This window comes from Palaemon carinicauda, chromosome 37 (assembly GCF_036898095.1).
Source record: "Palaemon carinicauda isolate YSFRI2023 chromosome 37, ASM3689809v2, whole genome shotgun sequence".
Lineage (NCBI taxonomy): Eukaryota > Metazoa > Arthropoda > Malacostraca > Decapoda > Palaemonidae > Palaemon > Palaemon carinicauda.
In genome coordinates, this window is record NC_090761.1 from 19,313,560 (window position 1) to 19,331,059 (window position 17,500).

The 17,500-nt window shown below is 36.6% G+C and overlaps 1 protein-coding gene across 1 annotated transcript in view; it reads right to left on the reverse strand.

The window, feature by feature from the left end:
- mAChR-A (muscarinic Acetylcholine Receptor, A-type) overlaps positions 1-17,500 on the reverse strand; it is a 476,079-nt gene that overhangs the window by 40,888 nt on the left and 417,691 nt on the right.

The window sequence follows — 17,500 nt, forward strand, 5'->3', positions numbered from 1 at the left end:
ATATATATATATATATATATATATATATATATATATATATATATATATGTGTGTGTGTGTGTGTGTGTGTGTGTGTGTGTTACGCTTGCGAATGGATCAAATGAAACAAAAATGAATTGTCAGTAAAAGGAAAAGTCACATATGTTTTCTAAAGCAATTTGAACTTTGATGCCTTTGTTTGTGAGCTCTGTAACTCTGTCGAGGAACTCTCACGCCCCTAACCCTGGTCGCCCATACCCCGCCCCACGCCACCTTGCAGTCAGAAAGTTTCCGGAACAGAGTTTACTTGTATGAATTCTGAACATTCTGAACAGAGCCACGGGCACCTTCATTCACGTTCAACTTCCTAGTTTATTTTTTTTTTTTTTTAAATTAATATTCAAGAGGGTGGTAAGGAAATCGGTCATAATTATATTGTACGTCAGTCAATAGTTCGCTAAAACAACTATTTCATTAACACACATTTATATAATTTTGGGTGTTCGCACGTACAAATGTGTAGTGACTCAATGCAATTCAATCAGCAAAGTTTAGCAGCACTGAATTTAATAAGTACTTGGATGGAAGGTTACCATGAAATGATAGATCCCGTCCAAATAAGCCCCATGAACAATTATGGAGGAAGAAGAGGAGGACCCTCTTCGTAAACATATTAGCTGAAAGCCGTAAGGGTTGCTCTACCTCTATTAATATACACAATGTATGTTGAAATTAACTAAACAGTGTCAAGAGTGACTTTTTTTTTTTACACGTACTAGAACACAGAAACCCCATATCAGACAAGTTGTAAAGTCAAGGAGGATTCAATTAGTTGGTCATATTGCGAGATTAGAGGACACTTATTCACAAACAAATGCTAACTGCTGAAGTCGAAGGGGCGGAGACCTTTGGGAAGATCTAGAAAGAATTGAAATAGGTGCCTCAAGGCAGATCTTGATAGAAAGGGAATTGAAATGGATGTACGGATGAATTTAGCACAAGATAGAGGAAGGTGGAGACATCTTTCGAGAGCGGCCATGGGTCAACGAGTGGCCTTAAGACCAATGGAGTAGTTATAGTAGATTCCTATGGAAGAATGAAGTAGTTCCATGCTTCATGTTTTTGTTGTCAAGCCTATTACATATTTCCCATAACCCCGGGAGGGAATCAACGGCTCCTCTTTTTATTCGACCCCTTATATGACAAGTCCAAGAATCTTCTATTCAACTATTTCCAATCTGAAATCCTCCATCTATCTACAACAAAATTTAGAGGTTTTTCTTACTCCTTGTATATCAAATTCTTTCTCTCGGTTAATCATCTGCATATATTTCACATTCTACATCTTATGACGTCACTATATATAATCTACGCATATTTAGATGTTAGCCTTTTTGGCCTATTTTTCAGCATCTTTTGCATTATCATTCTCCCCGAAAAATAACAGGGCAAGGTTAAGTTGGCTTGTTTTTAAAATCCTATAAAACTTGTTTCTTGGTTCGGGATAATTCTCTATGGACCGAATTTGACGACTCTCAAGCAACCTATTTTCGAAATAGTTCTGAGACTACATAAAGCGTATCTCATCTGATGGAGGTAGGAAAGCAAAATAGATGTCCCACTTCAGTAGCGATTCCAAAAGTCACGTGATCACTTGTTTGCAAAACAAAAAGATATCTCTAGAGGTAGCATGAAATTTGCACTGAAGAAATGCATTAAATCAAATTCTACATATATATTCTGTCCGCTTGATAAAATGATTGACAGTACTTTAATGCAGTGTATAATTCAGAGGGCTTGAATGGAGGAGGAAAGGAAGGCCTGAGAAGGATTGGATAGATAGTATCGAAGGTACTGGAAAGGCAGGACTTGTTATCCTGGAAGCGCAAGAGTGCATGGAAGATAGGAGTGAATGTCACTGTGTACGGGGATTTAACGTGCTGATAATGAACATTTTTGTGCAGGTGTATGGAGCTACCAACGTTGAAAAACTTACCAAAAAGGCAATTCAATAACGATTCAGTGGTTAAGAAATTAATGAGCAGCGACTTTTGTGCTGTTCTTTTTGAAGTCACCCTTTGTTAGGATGAACGGCTTAATGTCGATAAGAAAATAACCAAAATTGTATCACCTCATTTTCGTACAATCATAACTTAATTTACTCAGGTAGAAGAAAATCTAGGATTTCCATATAAATACTGATACAGCGAAACAGGTGAGTGAACTCTATATCACACTCTAACGAAAAGTCCCATTTTGTACTGTCCTTGATAGAAAAAAAATTTATAATTCACCATATTACTACTCTAGTTTTAACTTCTTGCTTCGTACATAACTTAGCAGTAGTCTCTGCTCTTTCCCATAGATTTATCTTTGCCATTATTCTTCCGAAAAATTATTCAATGTACAATATGTCACCGTCACTTATCGAACCGTGATTTAGGTCATACTTCAGATAATTGATGGACATTAAGAATAACAGAATGAGCGCCTTAGAGATTGTAAAAGAAGAGGGAAAGGAAGAGAAGACGGTGGATTGGCGAACTAAAAAAGTTTGCAGGTGAGGATGGGTATGGCAATACCACACTCTTCTCTTTTTCTGTTCCTTCTTTCTGTTGAATAGTTCGGTTCTTTTCCTTTTGGGAAGAAGGTTTTTAATAATTCAATTTCCTCCTAAAAAGTTTTTTTTTTCCCAACACCACCTATAACTGGGGTTGTGGGTTTCAGGTGCTGTGGCAGTCTTATGAACTTTATATTTTTAAACAAGTTTTCTGTAATATATAAAAGGGTATTTGAAAGGCCTCCCATGAACAACAGAAATTAATTTGAGAAACGCTTGAATGAATGAAAACAATAATAAACTAGGAAACTACAGTATAACCTGAAGTGTGATGAGGTTTTGGTCGATTTCAATCTGTTTATAAAAGAACGAAATTCTTTTTATTAAATTAATATCGGTTGGAATAATACGAAAGGTTACCACATAATGGTACCCAACTTTAATGTTGACAATGGTATTTCCCTTTAAAGAGTCATCTTGAATAATACACTGATGACCATAACAACATTCTCCAGCGAAGCATAAGATTATTGTACTGTCGAGCTATTCAAATCACAAAGATAGAAGTATACTTCAGATATTATTGTGGAAGTCATTGAACCGTGGAAACTCGAAACTCTACATTGTTGTTGATTATTCATTGAGGGAATGGGATGCTGGGATTGGAGGTCGGAGATGAACGCTTCTTGTTGCGTTGTGGTCAATTTTAATCGTAAGAGAAACCATAACTGGATAAATTCAGCACAGTTCATGCCATTGAGAAATAAATGATAACTATCACATTTATAACTAGAGGGGGCACTCAGTAGAGGGCAGACCTCCGCCGCAGCAGCTTACTTCTTGACCTTTGACCTTAACATGTATTAATTGACGTGGATTTTCCGACACGGAAATATGAACCAAGTTTGAAGTCACTGTGTCAACGATATTCAAACTTATGGCTGATTATGTGAATTGAACATTTTGCTTGACCGTGACCTTGGCATTCCAAAATACTTTACAGCTCTTTACATAACAGTTAATACCTGCAAGTTTCATTACTCTACGATTAAAATTGTGGCCAGGAAGCTATTCACAAACGAACAAACAGGGGATGAAACATAACCTCCTTTTAACTTCGTTTGCGGAGGTATTAATTTAGCACAGTTCATGCTATTGAGAAATCAATGATAACTATCAGATTTATAATTAAACAACCCATTTTCTGCATCATCATCATCATCTCCTCCTACTGACACAAAGAACCTTGATTAGATTTTGCCAGTCGTCTCTATCTTGTGCTTTTAATTCAATACTTGTCCATTCATGATTTCCCTCTTCCCACTTCATAGTTCTCAGCCATTACACTAGGCCTGGGCCTTCCAACTATTCGATCCTTTGATGAATCAAGCCAATGCATCCTCTACAGATTTAGTCAGTCAATGGAAGTAAAGTTTATGCATAACTATGCAAAATGCGCAATGCTTTTTAAAATTGCCGAAAATCCCATACGTTTGTGAAAATCGCACGGGTATACCCACTTTATTTTTCTGCATACATATTTCCCATTTATCAGGTGGTAACTAACAACATTAATAACCTACAATACCTACGTCACAACTTTATAATAGAAAAGCAAATTACAGTAATTCCCTACTTTCCCCAAAAAGCATTCAGCTAACAAACAAGATAGAGGTCCATCCGGGAAGGGTCAAAGTACCATTAATATTATTTCAGATGGTGTAAAAGCATTCAAATTTATATTGATGTTTACACCAAAACCATTTTATTATATTTACTCCACATCCCTTACGGGTTACTTGATTATCTAAAGTGATATACATCAAAATCTAAAATTTAATTCATCAATTTCTCTAATTTTATTATTTTCTATTTTTCTGGTTTCAAAATAAGATTTAAACTGAAAAAAAAACAGCAAAGTATATCATTCAATTTGTCGAGTTCAAAGAATAGCCAAGTAAAAGTCACTAAACCCGTAATTACCTCCACCAACGAAGTTGGAAGGAGGTTACGCTTTCGCCCCTATTTGTGTTTGTGTGTGAGTTTGTTTGTGAACACCTTCATGATCACAATTTTAATCGTAGCGTATTGAAACTTGCAGGGATTACCTGTTATGTAAAAAGCTGGAAATGTTTAATTTTGGAAGATCAAGGTCACAGTTAAGCAAAATGTCCACTTACGTAATCAACCATAATTTTGGACATCGTTGTCACAGAGACTTCAAACTTGTTTCCTATGCGAGTGAATGAAAATCCACGCCAATTAATACATGTTAAGGACAAAGGTCAAGGTCAATATCGAGCAAAAGGTAGAGAAATAAGTTGCCGTGGTGGAGGTCTGCGCTCTGCTGAGTGCCCCTCTAGTTCTCTTGAGTTTCTTCTCAAGATATCTGCTGCTAAAAGTTAAAAAAGTAGCACTCACGCTTATTGAAATAGTAGTTTGTGAGAAAGTGTAACTTTTATTTGCCAGAGAATTTATATACGTATTTCCTCAACAGGAAATGGCTACGCAACACATATATTATTTTGGATGCAGGTGTTCATTTAAAAAAAATATACAACACATAACTATCTTATTATTCTGCGCCAAGAATTTATTGTATTCTTGCTTCCCAGAAACATTATTTTTTTGTTTGTTGATTTGCAGAATAAGGTAAAGTTATGTATAACCTAACACCTACCGAAGATTGGTCTCATGACTGGCAACAATTCATTGGATATTGATACACAAAAGTGCAATTTTCAATTTTCCATGAAAAGGAACATTTTGTTTTGAATGTAGTTTTTCCGGCATTTATTGGATCAAATTCACCACATTATTCCCTGTGGCTTCGTTCATAATAATAAGAGAAATACACAATTAAAGGTCCCATATTCTGTGCTTCCTCGTTTCACGGGTCATACATTCAATTATGCAAGGCAATTTGTCATCCACTTCGGATAAAACGTTTTAATGGAAGATCTGTTGTGGTGGCCGATGTGATAACGTCCCTGACTGGTGAACGTCAGACTGGGGTTCGAGTCCCACTCAAACTCGTTAGTTTATTTGTCGTTGCAACCTCACCATCCTTCAGAGCTAAGGATAGGGGGTGGGTTTGGGGAAGCCTATTAGTCTATCTGCTGAGTCATCAGCAGCCATTGCCTGGCCCTCCTTGGTCCTAGCTTGGGTGGAGAAGGGGCTTGCGCGCTGATCACAAGTATATACGATCAGTCTCTGAGGCATTGTCCTGCTCGATAGGGCAATGTCACAGTCCCTTCCCTCTGCCATTCATGAGTGGCCTTTAAACCTTCCAAGCCTTTAAGACTGCATCGGTGAGTTCTTTTTTGTAGGTCGGAGATCAGAATACGGTGTTGAACTTCCTTCTTTTGAGTTGATGCAAACTACCCTTTATCAACTCCAAAAATATTTTGCTTTTTTGATTGCAGATTTAGTTTCGGGTGCTCGTAAGCAAGTGTTTTCACCCTGATTCATTTCATGATCAACTAAAAGGTGTTTCTAATAGTTGCTGCATATTGGGAAACTTTCATTTATATGTTTTATTATTAGTAGTATTATTATACTAGCTAAGCAACAACCCTAGTTGGAAAAGCAGGATGCTATAAACTCAAGGGATCCAACAGGGGAAAATAGCCCAGTGTTGCGTTAATGAACTTGCATATTGCTAAAACCCGGTAACTGCTACAACCCGTCCTTTCTAGGTATCAAGACTGATCTAATTTATGATAAGCAGATCTCCCAAGGTCTCTGACTTGGAAGACCAAGTGTTCTAGCGCTTCGCCATGGTCAAGGCCTTTTCTTCTTTTCATAGTGTATATTTGCAAATAAGAACACTCCCCAAGAGAGATTAGCTCACCAAACGCTCAGCTGGGCTCGACAAGGCACTAGAAGAGTTGGAAGACCAAGACCTAAATGGCTGAAGACTATGAAGCGCGAAGTAGGAGATGATAAATGAAGAAGTACTGAATTAAAAGCTCAAGATAAAGACGACTGGCGAAATCTAACCGAGGCCCTTTGCGTCAATAGGCGTAGGAGATGATGATGATGATGTATAATATAGGTATTTTCTCTTTTTTTAAGCGAAAAAACCTCTTTCTTTTTACATTTGAAAGATGAATTAGTGCCTGTTCATGACTTTAGAGTAGAAAATTACACCAGCGTAAAATGAAAGGCTAATATATATTTTAAAGGCTAAAATATAATGAATTTTGCTTAATTGTATTTGGAAATAAACACAAGCTAAGTATGAATTAATACCACAAAATTAGAGTACTGAGAGCAAATCCCAATTAAACAAATGTAGTAAATGAGACAGCTTTTAATTTCTGGCCGCAGCTACTCTCTTTAAGGTGATATCAATTAGATTTCCTGGCAAGAGGAGATAGTCGATAACTTTCCACTGTTGCAAAAGGAGTTTTTTTTTCAGGATTCATTTTACAGTTTTTCAGGTAAACACACAATCACCTAGGTTCTCAATTCTCTACAACCCCTAACATAAAGGGGTTAATACCATTGAAGATACAAGGTGGTTTTTCCATTGGAAAGTCAAATAATTTATAATAAAAATCCAAATGCTGAATAGTATGCAATGATCATGCTTTAATGTCTCAATAAAAGAGTAAATCTAAGCAGTATAGTATCTATCAATTATCATCCAAGGAACTGAAGTACCCTTTTTTCTTCAATACGAAAACCGGGACTTTGATTACTACTTAGGGGAGTTTGTCAGAAAGATCGCATAAAAGCATTCAAGGGAAAGCAGATATGGGATACATATTCATCCAAGAGTATAACTCCTCCAAGATCACTTTCTTGTTTTACTCATGATTAAGAAAGGAATGATAGAAAGAATTTTCTTGACGTTTACCACAAAGGCCATAAATCTAGAATGCCAAGACTAGTTAAGAAGGAAAGGAATTATAATGCTATGAGCCAAAGAAAAAAAGACGTGCGAAAAAGAACACTTCACCTGCTGACTCCAATTCAGAAGGTACAGTTGGCTTCGTTAATTCCGATACAATTCACGGGAAGCTAAGGACAAGACGTCTGACAGCTGCACATTGTAGCAAGTAACACTGTGTTTAGCAGAAGAGAAACTGTTAGCAACGCCAATGTAAAAACAAGTCACTTAATTTTGGAGGGTAGCCAACATAGAAAAAAAAAAGAAAAAAAGAAAGGAAGATACTTTTCTTCTCTACGCTCCTCATAGCCTGACGAGGGATTCAGCCGAGTTTGGTTGGTACTGCTAGGGTGCCACAGCCCACCATACATCATTATCCACCACAATGAAAGCTTCACATACTAAATCCCCTACTGCTACTACCTCTGCGGTCACCAAGGCGACCGGAGGAAGCAGCAGGAGCTACCAGAACTGCTTGTACTAAAGATTCCAGCAGTAAACCAGAGGAAAACTGGACCAGAGAGGCTATGCTGTTTATTTCTACTGCCTAAAACGTTCATGTAATAATGTCAGACAGAAATGAAGATTATACTGGTCAGTACCATACTGTACTACACAAATACTCTTTCCATTACTTAATCATTATATCCAGATAACCCCTGATAACAATGACCAAAGAGATTGAAAAATATACTATAAAAAGGAAGAAAGCAAAGATAAGCAACAAAGTATTTGAGTTTCTGAATTTTCCAACAAATATAACACGTACAAATCGTAGAATAGAATATATTCTTTAGAAGCAATAGATGAAATTGTAAATCAGATATACTGTGGTCTATAACACAAGATTAATCAATTAAAATAAGATTTGAAAGTCAATAATAAAATCAAACAGGAGGTTGCGTTGGCAGATCCTTTTTTTATATTTCAGTCTCATGAGAGAGAGAGAGAGAGAGAGAGAGAGAGAGAGAGAGAGAGAGAGAGAGAGAGAGAGAGAGAGAGACATTGTTAAAGTATTTATATAAATTTAGATGGGAATCTCTGAGCACTGAAGATATACAGTATTTCCTCACTAATGGGAAGCATTAAAATATAACAACCAATCAACAGGAAAGAGGAAGCTTCTGTATACATATAGCAAACACAAAAAGCCAATACACTTTTACTATGGTTTCAATCAACGTTTGAGAGTAAACATTTCCTAAGAAAACTTGTTTGATATCGCTCAGGGGCAAACTGTCATTTCACCGATTATAGGAATAGAAAACGAAGGAAAAGAATAGAAATTACAGAAAGGGGTTTGAAAGTGAATAACTTGCAGAGAATGAATCAGCTTCAGAGAGTTTACTTAACTCCCAGCAGGTTGTACTTTGCAAATGTCAATCAATGAATCTGGAAAGAATATTTGAGCTCCAATGAGTTCAAATAACGGTCTGCATGTTGTACTTTGGAAATGACAATCAATCAATGAATCTGGAGACAATATTTGAGCTCCAGTGAGTTCAAATAACGGTCTGCATACTGTACTTTGAAAACGTCAATCAATCAATGAATCTGGAGGGAGTATTTGAGCTCCAGGAGTTCAAATAACGGTCTGCACGTTGTACTTAGGAAATGTCAATCAATTAATGAATCTGGAGAGAATATTTGAGCTCCAGGAGTTCAAATAACGGTCTGCACGTTGTACTTAAGAAATGTCAATCAATCAATGAATCTGGAGAGAATATTTGAGCTCCAGTGAGTTCAACTAACGGTCTGCATGTTGTACTTTGGAAATGTCCATCAATCAATGAATCTGGAGAGAATATTTGAGCTTCAGTGGCTTCAAATAACAGTCTGCATGTTGTACTTTAGAAATATCAATCAATCAAACAAACTGGAGAATATTTGAGCGCCAGTGAGTTCAAATAACGGCCTGCATGTTGCACTTTGGAAATGTCCATCAATCAATGAATCTGGAGAGAATATTTGAGCTTCAGTGGCTTCAAATAACAGTCTGCATGTTGTACTTTAGAAATATCAATCAATCAAACAAACTGGAGAATATTTGAGCGCCAGTGAGTTCAAATAACGGCCTGCATGTTGCACTTTGGAAATGTCCATCAATCAATGAATCTGGAGAGAATATTTGAGCTTCAGTGGCTTCAAATAACAGTCTGCATGTTGTACTTTAGAAATATCAATCAATCAAACAAACTGGAGAATATTTGAGCGCCAGTGAGTTCAAATAACGGCCTGCATGTTGCACTTTGGAAATGTCCATCAATCAATGAATCTGGAGAGAATATTTGAGCTTCAGTGGCTTCAAATAACAGTCTGCATGTTGTACTTTAGAAATGTCAATCAATCAAACAAACTGGAGAATATTTGAGCTCAAATGAGTTCAAATAACGGTTTGCATGTTGTACTTTGGAAATGTCAATCAATCAATGAATCTGGAGAGAATATTTGAGCTTCAGTGGCTTCAAATAACAGTCTGCATGTTGTACTTTAGAAATGTCAATCAATCAAACAAACTGGAGAATATTTGAGCTCAAATGAGTTCAAATAACGGTTTGCATGTTGTACTTTGGAAATGTCCATCAATCAATGAATCTGGAGAGAATATTTGAGCTTCAGTGGCTTCAAATAACAGTCTGCATGTTGTACTTTAGAAATGTCAATCAATCAAACAAACTGGAGAATATTTGAGCTCAAATGAGTTCAAATAACGGTTTGCATGTTGTACTTTGGAAATGTCCATCAATCAATGAATCTGGAGAGAATATTTGAGCTTCAGTGGCTTCAAATAACAGTCTGCATGTTGTACTTTAGAAATGTCAATCAATCAAACAAACTGGAGAATATTTGAGCTCAAATGAGTTCAAATAACGGTTTGCATGTTGTACTTTGGAAATGTCCATCAATCAATGAATCTGGAGAGAATATTTGAGCTTCAGTGGCTTCAAATAACAGTCTGCATGTTGTACTTTAGAAATGTCAATCAATCAAACAAACTGGAGAATATTTGAGCTCAAATGAGTTCAAATAACGGTTTGCATGTTGTACTTTGGAAATGTCAATCAATCTATGAATCTGGAGAGAATATTTGAGCTTCAGTGGCTTCAAATAACAGTCTGCATGTTGTACTTTAGAAATGTCAATCAATCAAACAAACTGGAGAATATTTGAGCTCAAATGAGTTCAAATAACGGTTTGCATGTTGTACTTTGGAAATGTCAATCAATCAATGAATCTGGAGAGAATATTTGAGCTTCAGTGGCTTCAAATAACAGTCTGCATGTTGTACTTTAGAAATGTCAATCAATCAAACAAACTGGAGAATATTTGAGCTCAAATGAGTTCAAATAACGGTTTGCATGTTGTACTTTGGAAATGTCAATCAATCAATGAATCTGGAGAGAATATTTGAGCTTCAGTGGCTTCAAATAACAGTCTGCATGTTGTACTTTAGAAATGTCAATCAATCAAACAAACTGGAGAATATTTGAGCGCCACTGAGTTCAAATAACGGCCTGCATGTTGCAATTTGGAAATGTCAATCAATCAATGAATCTGGAGAGAATATTTAAGCTCCAGTGAGTTCAAATAACGGTCTGGATGTAGTACTTTGGAAATGTCAATCAATCAATGAATCTGGAGAGAATATTTGAGCTTCAGTGGCTTCAAATAACAGTCTGAATGTTGTACTTTAGAAATGTCAATCAATAAAACAAACTGGAGAATATTTGAGCTCCAGTGAGTTCAAATAACGGCCTGCATGTTGCACTTTGGAAATGTCAATCAATCAATGAATATGGAGACAATATTTGAGCTCCAGTGAGTTCAAATAACGGTCTGGATGTAGTACTTTGGAAATGTCGACCAATCTATGAATCTGCAGACAATATATGAGCTCCAGTGAGTTCAAATAACGGTCTGGATGTAGTACTTTGGAAATGTCAATCAATCAATGAATATGGAGACAATACTTGAGCTCCAGTGAGTTCAACTAACGGTCTGCATATTGTACTTTGGAAATGTCAATCAATCAATGAATCTGGAGACAATATTTGAGCTCCAGTGAGTTCAAGTAACAGTCTGCATGTTGTACTTTGAAAATGTCAGTCAATCAATGAATCTGGAGAGAATATTTAAGCTACAGTGAGTTCAAATAACAGTCTGGATGTAGTACTTTGGAAATGTCAATCAATCAAGGAATATGGAGACAATATTTGAGCTCCAGTGAGTTCAAATAACGGTCTGGATGTAGTACTTTGGAAATGTCAATCAATCAATGAATCTGGAGACAATATTTGAGCTCCAGTGAGTTCAAATAACGGTCTGCATGTTGTACTTTGGAAATGTCGATCAATCAATGAATCTAAAGAGAATATTTGAGCTCCAATGAGTTCAAATAACGGTCTGCACATTGTACTTTGGAAATGACAATCAATCAATGCATCTGGAGACAATATTTGAGCTCCAGTGAGTTCAAATAACGGTCTGCACATTGCACTTCGGAAATGTCAATCAATTAATGAATCTGGAGACAATATTTGAGCTCCAGTAAGTTCAAATAACGGTCTGCATATTGTACTTTGGAAATGTCAATCAATCAATCAATCTGTAGAATATTTGAGCTCCAATGAGTTCAAATAACGGTCTGCATATTGTACTTTGGAAATGTCAATCAATTAATGAATCTGGAGACAATGTTTGAGCTCCAGTAAGTTCAAATAACGGTCTGCATGTTGCAATTTGGAAATGTCAATCAATCAATCAATCTGGAGAGAATATTTGAGGTGCAGTAAGTTCAAATAACGGTCTGCATGTATTACTTTGGAAATGTCAATCAATCCATAAATCTGGAGAGAATATTTGAGGTGCAGGGAGTTCAAATAACGGTCTGCATGTTGTACTTTGGAAATGTCAATCACTCAATCAATCAATATAGAGAATATTTGAGCTCAAGTGAGTTCAAACAACGGTCTGCACGTCATATTTTGGAAATGTTGACCAATCAAACAATCAATCAACCAAGCTGTAATAGATGCTCTGAAAATTCTAATGGCCAAAAATGACTAAAAGACTTAGCTGCCTTATCAAGATTGTCCAGAAATGTTCAAATCATAGATTGATAAACCTTGCGGTTCTCAAATACCTCGTAACCTATCTTGTTGAAATGGAACCATTTGTGAAGGCAAATGAAATCTAAATGAGAAATTTGGACTTCAAGAGGATGTAAGTATGTTGTGCTAATCAAACACTCTATACGAGGACAGGACACAAGAGTGGAAGAACCTTTGTACTGGAAATATTCATTATATCAATATTATAACTTGAGTTTGTGCGCAAACACACACACACACACACACACACACACACACATATATATATATATATATATATATAGAAATGGGTTCAGATCTCTCTCTCACTCTCTCTCTCTCTCTCTGTATATGTATACTGTATATACAAACATACATATGCACACACACACACACACACACACACACATATATATATATATATATATATATATGTGTGTGTGTGTGTGTGTGTGTGTGAGTGTGTCTGTGTGCGTGTGTGAGTGATTATGTGTATAAACTCATTGCTCCATATATATTTCAACTGCCGCATTGTGGATAATAAAATCAGTTTCTAATGAATTGTGGTGAGACTGATGTTTTTTTAATGAAAATGTAGGATAATGAAGAAAAACAGCAAGAAGTAAAGAAAGACTTAGAGAAATCTGAGAAATATGAGAAAGTGCAAGATTGTGGGGGTAAACCACTCGACGAGTGTCGAGATAAATGAGCACTATTGACCATACTGATTTAATCTGGTATTTGGAAGTAAATATAATGGATGCTGTTAGGATGAGAGAAGAGATAGGTAAGTGTTTTATAGCAATATTAGGGAGAAGGGGGGAGAAGACGAAATAGAAAATGGTGGATAAATAGCGTGAAAGAGGTACTGAAATGTAAAATGCTTTGATATCAAGGAAGTGCATAAGGGTATGCAATTTTGAGATATAAGATGTAGTGTGTGTAGGGAGTTGAAGGTGCTGCTAAAATGTGGTATGAGAAATGGCTTATTTGTTTTCAGGAGAAAAACTGTCTAGTAAATTCCTACAAAATTCATTAAATATATAAATGTGACCGCTGTTATCTTTGGAGCTATCCCCTAACGGCAAAATGTTAAAATATAAATTCATACGGTATCCATACACATATCAAAATTATACCATTACTACCATTTACTTAATCTAATTTATTTTCCTTCCCATAGATTGGTTTCAAATGATATAATTACAATGTAATTTAGAGGCGAGGTTGGCAAACATCTTACCCCACCAGGACACAAGGGCATAAGCCAACATAATTTGGTCTTCTAGGATGGTCACTTTTCCAACCAACAAACACACCTTTGCCTAAGTTTGCTGAATCAGTGATAGTAAGTGTTACTGAAAACACTACAACTATCATCATTGTCATTATTATAAATTACTTCTAATAACGTGAGTCTAACGATAGGGGAGCAAATCCGCATGAAAATTTCTGCAAAATGCTTTAAAAATGAAAATACAAAGAATCAGAGAATCAAGTAGCTTTTCGAAAGCTCTCTTTGCATTTTAATTTTCAAAGATTTTACAAGAATACCAATGCGGATTTGCTTCTATTAGCATTATCATTATTATTTACATTATTATTATTATTATTATTATTATTATTATTATTATTATTATTATTATTATTACTATCTTCATTGAAAAAAAATCTGAATTGATCAAAAATTATTTAGTTTAATTAGTAACATCAAGAAAAGTCTTGTTAAAAAAATATTACATTACTAATTAGAAATGCCAGATTATAAACTTACTTTTAATTCATGGATTTCTCTAATTCCTGGAAATAAAAGGTTTAACAACTTGTTTAATATCAGTGCGAATCTAACTTCCATACGACTATAGTAGCCGCAGAGATTCCGGGCGAAATAAGCCCCACCCACTAATGACGTCATAGCCAATCATGTTGTCTCCCGGGTTAACTCCAGTCATTTGTAAAGGGATGTATTGTGACCGCTGCTAACGTTAGAGACAACATGATTGGCCATGACGTCACCAGGGGGTGGGGCTTATTTTGCCCGGAATCCTTGCGGCGACTATAATATCTCTAGCCGTTATCTTAGGTAATCTCAAGATGATGAAACAACTTTGGAAAGTCTAGTTTTATTCCCAAGCCTTCTTCAATTAGGAAGAAATAACGCTGGTAGACTTTGTTAACAAGGGAAAACTTTGTTTGGACTGAAGTTCGAACTCAAGATTAACACAAGACTTCTTTAAATATCCTAACTATCTTGAAAGCTTCTGGTAGAAAAATTACCCATGAGGGCAAGAGGATATAGTTCATTATCTGTTGTAATATAAGAGCAGGCGACTTGTACATTGCAAAAAGAAACTTCAATCAACCATGTTATAATATTCGTTTAATTCTTAATCATCTTTCTTGTCCTTCAAATGCTTAACATACTGATATTGTCATTTGTTCACGGGATGAAATATCAGTGCGCTCACATTTCCTGATCCATTATATATCTTTGGATGTTTCTATGGGACTATAATTGCCGATATACTGTTCACTGCAAATTACCAGATACGATTTGAAGTTTACTTTATTAAAGCTGTGTTTAAGTAACCTTGGGATGGTCTCTAAAACTGTTTTGCATCTCGCCAGTAACTTAAAATGCCTTCTCAAAAAGAATAGAGAAATGAATGAAGAATAAAATGCACATAAATTATTATAAATCAAAGAAAGACAAAAACTCACCTGAAGGCTTCTAAAGGGAAATTGCTATCAGATATCACTCTTCAAAAGATCATTAACTTTAATGCAACTAAATTTTAAAACATTTACTTCAAACTTATTACTTTATATATGTGTAAATATCTTTTGAAAGAAAATTCTTAAGAAAATATTAATAAACTAATCTTAATCTAGAATATCGTTTAGATTTGGAAAACATCTAATTTAACGTGATGTTCATTAAGTCAGGTGTCCTGAAAGTTCCATAAAAACTTTTTTTTCCATCACAAGCAACAGTGAGGAAAAGAGAGAGAGAAATAAATAACATTTAGCAATAATGAAAGACTTAGAGAAGGAAGCAATGTGACACTTGCATTTGGAAACGATCACCGTGTCAACTTGGCCACATCCTTTTGACACGAGACAATAAATAAAAATAAATTATATATAAAAAATTAAAAAAACGACTCGAGTCGATCGGTCGTCTTCAATTGGGACGAAACGACGACAACCGTGGAGGGAGAGAGAGAGAGAGAGAGAGAGAGAGAGAGAGAGAGAGGGAGAGAGAGAGGGAGAGAGAGAGAGAGAGACGCCTCTAAAAAGGAAAGTACAGCTCTCTAAAGGTGGGTGGGTGCTCGCCAGAAATGGGTTCTCTTGCCAGCGTTGACAGCTCATTACCTGATCCAAAGGGTAGAGGTATTTTGAGATAGGCCGGAACGTCCTGAATGCTCCTCTCTGCCAATCACCGTTATCGGCGAATTCTGAGCCTCGCTCCTGACAGGACGACGCCCGACAGAGTCTTTGCCGCCATTTTCACCGTCTTTCCCGCCATTTATACACTGCTTCTATCAGGGATGGATGGAGAAGGGATCTGCTAAGCGTTCGATTTCGTCCTTCTCAGTATTTCTTTCGCCACTCTTGCTCTTTTTTTGGAATCTCCGATTGCAGACGTCGGCATAACTGCCACAACGACATCTTCTCTCAGAAATGTTGGGTCAAGATATAGTTTTCTTTACTGGCCTGATGCTAGCGATGATTTTCTGCCATTTTATGCATTCCTCTCTCCCTCTCTGGCATTCCCTGGTCTCAGTCGTAAGCAAAGTGTGCCAATGAACTGTTAAAGCTGATAATTCGAAGGTCCTTTCCCAAGGCACCCACCTCACTGATATAACACCTACAATGAATGCGAGCAAGGCTTCGAACAACTTTAAAAGCAGTCGTCGAAGTAAGCCCACAAGTGGGACGACTCAAGACAAGACGAAGGCCCTAAAAAGCAGGTGTCTGTTCCTTCTTAGAGTCACGCATTCATACAGCAAGTAAGTGATTGTGAGATAAGAAGTAACACAGACAGCTAACAACAACAGCCACAACAACAACAATAGCAACAACAACAACAACAACGGTAACACCAAAGATAAGTGAGACCACGTCTAACGAACAGGAACAAATACTCTGGTACTGTGTCTGCTACCAGATGATTGGAAAACAGCAACATATTTTTTTTTCCTCTTTGTACCCACGGCCTTTGTGGTCATTTTTTGGGGGGAAGACATGGATTAGTTTTAATGGACGACTTAACTAAAAAAATATATAATGATTAGATAAAGAACGACTGGAGAGTAGACGAAGGACTGGTCCACGTGATATTTTGGAGGTCTTATATTCTGTAAGAAACGACGACGTTAGGTTCCATATGACGGACGTAACGAACGGACGGACGGACGACGAGGAGGAGGATTTGACTACGTATGTTTTGGGGGTAAGAGAAATATAATAAAGACGACGAGAATATAATATGAGAGGGGCAATGCACCACTTACGTTAGGTATAGGGTGGAGTGGACCAGAGCCAAACAAGGCTGTCGAGTGCACAACTTAGCTCGCCTGCAATGATAAAGTAGACGCCCATGTTCAATCCTGATCATCATCAATTATCATATCATCATCATCATCATCATCATCACAAACAATCACATCATCGTCACTAACACCACCAGGAACTAATTATCCCTGTCTTTGTCATCGTTTGCGTATTGATGGTCATTCGTGTAATGTTTTCAATGAACATGTCCACCTTAAGACTGTAAACTGAGCATCGTAACAATTCAAGCGCTCTCTGGAAAGGGGATTCATAACCTAAGCACCCTAAGGCACTTGCACATGGACTAGAAAGGAGAAGGAAGACGCGCTCCTCTCTAAAACAGCCCAAGAACAGCAATCTGTAAAGTACAGGTTGGAATACAAGAGCATGTGGAACAAGCTGTGTTCTTTTTTTTTT